The 7,294-nt window shown below is 37.1% G+C and overlaps 1 pseudogene; it reads right to left on the reverse strand.

Moving 5' to 3' along the window:
• Nucleotides 1-6,898, reverse strand: part of LOC125868104 (transcriptional corepressor LEUNIG-like) — a 16,686-nt pseudogene extending 9,788 nt beyond the window's left edge.
• Nucleotides 6,899-7,294: the final 396 nt, after the last annotated feature.

The following is a 7,294-nucleotide window of genomic DNA, read 5'->3' on the forward strand; positions in this document are numbered from 1 at the left end:
CCCCCCCCCCCCCCCCGATAGTCTATAGAGGGGCTACACACATGCCCAAAGTCTCACAACCACCATTAGAGACTAGAATGGTCCAGAAGAAATCACAATGGGAAATGGTAACACCATACCGATATCTCACACCGGTAACCCGGATTTATCTGCATGTAATTCTCACTTTTAATCATCCAATATTCCATTGCAAACAATTTCTCAATTTTTATCGTAACAATAAAACATCCATTGAATCTAAGTTGCTCGGACTCGGGTGCGGATGTCCAATACGGGTGCAGATCTAGAGGTCGGATCCTTCATGATCTAATCTTTAAGATTCAGGGATATGGATCCATGTATGGATACGGGTGCAGGGATTCATCTAAAAATAATTAAAATATCTAAAATTAGAGTTATAAAACCTAAATTATGAGATACTATATGGAGAACTTGAGGAAAATCTTGGATGGAGATTAAAGGAAAAGGAGTGACATAGAAATTTCTATATAAATGGTATTCTATTTTCTTCAATTTCACCTTAGCTTTTGTATTGATTACATAAATCATTAAAACTGTCTAGACTTTCCCCATCGATTTTGGTCAAAGTACTCAAAATCAATAGACCAAATCGTACACGGATCCCACATCCACACCCACACCCATGTCATGTCGACACGGGTGTGGCACCAAAAGTGAAGAGTCTGAGCAACTGAGCATTGAATTCTTTCATTCTATTATCATGTGAAGATCTCAGTATAGGAGCCACTAGTTCAACGGTGGCGTGAGGATGCTTTACGAATGGCCGGCAGACAATCAAGTATGTTTAGATCTGTGGCATCGGCGTTTGTGTAGTCAACCTTCGGAAATTACCAAACTCTTGGACCTCCAAAAAGCAAAAGTCTGTCTAACCCTCATTCACGGAAGCTAAGTATCGATCAATTGCTGCTTCTGTTTATGAAGTCAATTGGCTCACGAATTTGCAAAATGAGCTTCACTTTTCACTGTCTTCTCCACCAGTAGTCCTCTGTGACAGCGTTATCACAACCTACATTTGTTCTAATCCAATTTTTTACAGTAGGATGAAGCATGTAGCTACTGATTTCCATTTTGTTTGTCAGCAAGTTCAACAGAAAGGACTTGAGGTTCGTCACCTTCACTCTACTGATCAAGTTGTTGACGACCTCACCAAGCCTCTTTTGCTTATAGCTTTTCTGCGCCATTTTCACAAGTTGAGGCTCATTCCGGTCACCCTCAACTTGCAGGAGCATATTAATGAGTAATATTTGTTATACTTCAGTTTAGAAGTTTGTTATTAGTTTCCTATTTTCTAGCTTTTTGCAGATACAATATTATCTAGTCAGTCGCTTGATTTATTTAGGACATTCGGTAGTTTCCTATATTCTAGTTTTCTGTTGCAACTTGCACAGAATCTTATCACATTAGTTTGTTCCAAGTTTTATGTATTTCAGTTCTGTATCAACTCTATATAAAGAGCATATTGTTCATGTTCAAAATTATATTGCAGAATCATCTCAAACCTTTTAGAAATATCATAGGCTTTGAATATCTATGACCAAAATTGCAGTTTTCACTACTAGCACAAATCTTCTCTTATGTTACCCAATCAGGGAGTAAATTTCTAAAAGAGTATGCATCTTTTTATAAGTAAAAGAGAATATTCTAATTTCACTCTACTGATAGATTCAATCATATCTTTGTTACTTTCCTATACCACAGAAGTTGAGAGTTGGACTTCTTTTGAGAAATGGTAAAGTATATTACTAATATAGCACCAAGAAAGTACTGTCAAAAGTATTTACAATATACCAAAAAAACACCCATTCCTATTCTAGAAGAGATTCTATAAGATATATCACTGCTTAGCCATCATTAACAAAGCACTATTTAGTATTTACACCAAAAATAAAGAAAAAATAAACAGTTCATTTTGATCTTCTGAATGGAGTTTCGGTTGTCTTAAAGCCTGAATATTTGACTTCTTTACCATTACATTTTGATGGATATTTGAGAAAGTACACATTATGACCTTACCATCAAGGGCCATCCTTTTAAAAGCAAACTGTTCACTCCATGATCTGATCCTGAACCAAATAAGAATGTGAATTAGCTAGGCCATTCTTCTTTTTTCCCATTTTCTCTATTAAACGGGGTGGAGGAGGGGGGACGGGGGCTAGACTGATAAACAACATACAACTGTAAAAACAATGGTAGAACAAACTCAAACTGTCTGGATGAACAGTTAATAGTTAACTTACGTTGGATGAATACCATCATGGTCAACCAATTTTTATTTACGTTAATCAGGAGTCAAATTTTCAAGAAAAAATGCCATTAACTTTTTCGGAAGAAATAGTAAGTCTTTCATAATTTCATGCTACAATTGATCTTCACAATTTCATTCTACAGTAGTACAGTGGTCTACATAATGTTTAGAGCACTCAATAAAGATTCTTACAGCATCATGGGCAATCCCCATTCAAAAGGATGATCTAGCCCGGCCAGGTACAGTATTGACAAGTTTGATTGTTGTTTGAAGTAAATTTGCTTTCATTAAAAGCCCTCAAAAAGGAAAATCATATGTTCAAATGCTCATCACTTCGATAAAGGCATTGAATTGCTAACTGTTCAGTGTTAATACCAGAAACTTCAGTGAGTGAATTACCTGACTCAGCAGCTTTGTGACTCACAGCAGGAATCATCATATTTGTTAAGCTCTGGTCCAGCTTCAGACAACAGAAAAATTAAGCAGTTAGAGTGAAATGTTGGTATCAATTGCCTTCCCACATTTTTTTAGTTGAAATGTTTGTTTTTCTCAGCTTTCTTAGTATTTGGCTTATATATTTCTCTTTCTCTTTTCCTTTTTATATTCGTCTTTTGGAAGGAGGAAGGTAGTTACTTGCGTAACTGGGAATTGATGAGCTTGATCAGCTAGTGGAGGATAAAATCTCAAATTATCACCAGGTAAACTGTGTTGCGTTTGCCTGAAATAAAACAAACAATGACACGAAGGTAAAGAGAAGTCCTGCCATGAAAACGCCATCAGACTCTGCTCAAAAAATGTACCGCGAATGCTGGTCTCTAAAGGTTTCCGGTTTTGATATGCAGCAGTGATTTGCATCTAAATGCTGACCAATATTATCACTATTCCTTGGATTTGTGGGTTTCTAGAGAAATAAAAATGACGAAAGAATGATTCAGATATGACTGCTCAAAAATAAAGGCAGGAATGAGAGAACTAGTACAGCAATTATTAAAAAAATTAGTTTTGAACACCTTATTGGCCACTGATATGGGAATTCTCTGAACTTGAGGGTTACTTTCGTACACCCTTTTGGTTAAAGCATTTGTTGTCCCTAGACTGTGTCTTGTCATAGCCTTATTGGTAGTCCCCCTCAAAAGCTGAGTACCATAACCTTGCAGTTGTTTTTGTTGGATAAGCTGTTGCATTTGATTAAGCTGTTGAGCTTGGACATCCTTCTGTTCCAATGTATTAATCATTTGAACCTGCAAACCCAAAATCAGCTAAGTAGGTTAACTTTAAAACTTTGAAGAAACTGGCATCTGACAAATGCAAACAACAAACAAACAACAGCATATCCAGTGTAATCCACAAGTGAGGTCTGGGATAGTGTGTAGGCAGACCTTACCCCTACCTGGGAGGTAGAGAGGTTGTTTCTAATAGACCTTCGGCTCAATAAACTAACAATAGTAAAGAAACCAAGGCAAAATACTAAACAAGGCATGACAAAGCATACTGAAAATGAACAATAACTACAACTAAATAATATGATAATTAAAGTACAAGGAACAATAAATAGTAAAAGAAATCGAAGAAGCAAGAGTAATACTACAACTACTAGCATGGAAAGATAAGCGAGACAACACTCAACTATCTACTAACCTTCTACCCTAATTCATGTCCTCCATAATCTCCTATCTAAGGTCATGTCATCTGTAAGCTGAAGCTACATCATGTCTTGTCTAATCACCTCTACCCAATACTTCTTCGGCCTACCTTTACCTCTACTGAAACATTCATTGAAAACCTCACACCTCTACACTGGGAAATCCATGCATCTCTTTTTCACATGTCCAAAGTATCTCAATCTTGCCTCCCGTATTTTTTCCTCAACTAATGCCTCTCAGCTTGTACCAGATATCTTCATTTATAATCTTATTTGTCTTAGTATGCCTACACATCCAACTCAGCATCCTCATTTCCGCAAATTTCATCGTCTGAACGTGAGAGCTCTTGACTAGCCAACACTCTACTTCATACAACGTAGTTGGTCTAACCACCACTAGGTAGAACATTTCTTTAAGTATCGGTGGCACCTTCTTGTCATGCAACTCTAAATGCGAGCCTCCATTTCATCCCCCTTGTATCAATACAATGTGTAACATCATCTTCGATCCCCCCATTTTATCTTGAATAAAAGAACCAAGACCCTTGAAACTTCCTTTCATCTTTGATCTCCCCATTATATCTTGAATAATAGACCCAAGATACTAGAAACTTCCTTTCTTATGATGGCCTAGGTATCAAGCCCCACTTCCACGCCAGTCTAATGTGTTACGTCACTAAACTTACATTTCAAGTATTTTGTCTTGGTCTGGCTCAACATGAACCCTTTCGACTCTGGGATTTGTCTCCATACCTCCAGTTTAACACTAACTTAGTCACGAGTCTCATTAATCAAAACTATGTCATCTGCAAATAACATACACCATGGCACCTCACCTTGGATTTGTTGCGCCATACATAAATCACTAAGGTAATTAAAATTGGGCTAAGAGTTGATCCTTAGTGCAACCCCATCACAACTAGGAAATGTTACTTGGATTTTGGCTCTATCATACATGTCCTTAATTGCCCTGTGTATGCCATATGTATGCCTCTAGCCTCTAAGCACCTCCATAGAACTTCTCTCGAAACTTTATCATATGCCTTTTCTAGGTCGACGAACACATGTTTAAGTCCCTCTTCCTCTCCCTACATTGTTCCATCAGCCTCCCAACAAGATGGATGATTGTTGTAGTTGAACTCCCCGACATGAATCTAAATGCATTCTCGAAAACAGGCACACCCCTCCTCACATATCTCCTTTTTTTTCAAATAGGGAAAGCAAGTCCTAATCATCAGGTAAGACGGGATAATTAGAATACAAAACTGCCTAAACAATGAAACTGTATCAACAAGAGAAATCGCAACTTCATCGAGAAGCCACTCGTGGCACACCGAATCTCTTTCACTCTCCCCCAAACTTTCATGGTATGGTTTAGCAGATTGATAACCCTATAGTTGTTGCAATTCAAGATGTCTCCTTCTTCTTGCACAACGGCACCATTGTACTCTTCCTCTATTCTTCAAGCATTTTTTCATCTTAGAAATGACATTAACCAACCTAGTTGACCATTCTATACCTACCTTGCCTGTGCTCTTTCAAAATTCCATCGGGGTCCTATGCATCCTTCGAAACACACCCTTAAGCTTCTCAACCTTATTTTTAAAAAATGGCTTAAGCTTGTCAACCTTTATACACCTACAATACCCAAAATCATGATGCCTCTCAGAGTGCTCCAAATCTCCCAACACAATTTCTTTGTCCCCCTTTTTGTTCAAGAATCTATGGATATATGACAGTCATCTCTGTCTAATGAGTGTCTCTTCCACCAATACTTTGTCGTCCTCATCCTAGATATACTTCACTTGGTCCAGGTCTCTGGCCCTCCTCTCTATCGCGTCTATCTAGCTTTTATCCCCACCTTTGTCCTATAGTTCTACATACAAACATTCAAAACTTGTCGTTTTTGTCATCATAACTGCTAACTTAGCCTCTTCTTCGTCATCTTATGCCATTCCATATTTGCCCCCTTTTCCTCCTCATCCTTACTCTCCACCAACTTCACATACGCCATTTTCTTTGCTTCTACTTTCCTTGGACGTCCTCATTCAGAAACTAATGGACACACATAAATAGGTGAAACAAGTCGGTTAGGAGAAATAAGAGTTAAGAAAATAACAGTCTGTAACACATTGAAATCATACCACATTGTAAGATGCAGTAGTGCTTGAAAGAGGGGTCTTGAACCGAGCAATGAAAATATCCCAAAATACTGACCACCATTCAAGAAGAAAACCACCTGGAGCATCTATAGCTGAAAAACAAATGTTTATTTTATGAACCAATTAAAGTAAAATTGGAAAAGGCATTGACCAAAGTGGCATTTTTGTAGATGTATTACCAGCACGATTGGTGAGAAGTTGTGCTTCAGCTTGAAATGTCCTAGCAGAAGCAACATATTTTCTCTTCTTAAGATAATCGTGTATATATACATCCAGCCTGTTATTAGCAAAATACGGAGGAAATATATTACATACTTAGACTCTATAGGTTTCAAAGTAGCGAAGAAAGAAAAATAGAAAAACAGTAAAACATGAGCATATGGCAAGATCAAGCCGTCCCTGTAGCAAAAGCACTACATTTTCTGTTTAAACTAGTTTGTACATGCGGAGAATTTCGTCCCTTTCCATTAGAACAATACTGGGGTTAGACGTAAACCCACAAATAAAGAAATCAATACAATACAATACAATACCCATTCAGAAGAGAGAGAAATTGAGACCGTAACGGCTAAGAACCAGAACTAGATTCGACAATGGCAAAAACCTCAAATGAAGGTGAGAACATGCCCACATCAAAAAAAAAAATGTATACCCATTAGAGGAACACAAGGTCATCAATTTATTTTCAAACAACATAAAATCTCACATTTTATCAGCTTCCATGTTGGAATGAGTCATGATGCTACTCTCCAAGAGCTACTCTGAAGAAGAATAATGTCTGCTTGCTTTAGAAGGCATGTAACATTTTCACTCTCTTCACACTACCAGACAAAACAAAAAAGGGGAAAACAATCCGTAGTATATAAGTTTATATTAACATGCAAACTCCCTTGAGAAAAAATAATAAAGGATGTCAAAAAAAAAGTCTTCAAATTAATTGAGATTACCGGTGTGTTTGGTATGAAAGAAAAATGTTTTTCTGGAAAACAAGTTGATTTTTTATTTATTTTCTCATGTTTGGTTGGTCATTAGAAAATATTTTTCAAAAAAAATTTTAGTGTTTGATTTATGAATGAAAAATATCTTTTATTTTTACTAGAGTAGAAAATAATTTTTGAAATTGAAAATATTTTTTAAAAACAAACTTAAATATTTTTTGGGGGTGGGGGGGCGTGGTAGGGGTGGGTGAAGGGGGGTCGAGGGTAGGGGGTGAAAAATTGAAAT

This window comes from Solanum stenotomum, chromosome 6, assembly GCF_019186545.1.
Source record: "Solanum stenotomum isolate F172 chromosome 6, ASM1918654v1, whole genome shotgun sequence".
In the NCBI taxonomy this organism is placed as follows: Eukaryota; Viridiplantae; Streptophyta; class Magnoliopsida; order Solanales; family Solanaceae; genus Solanum; species Solanum stenotomum.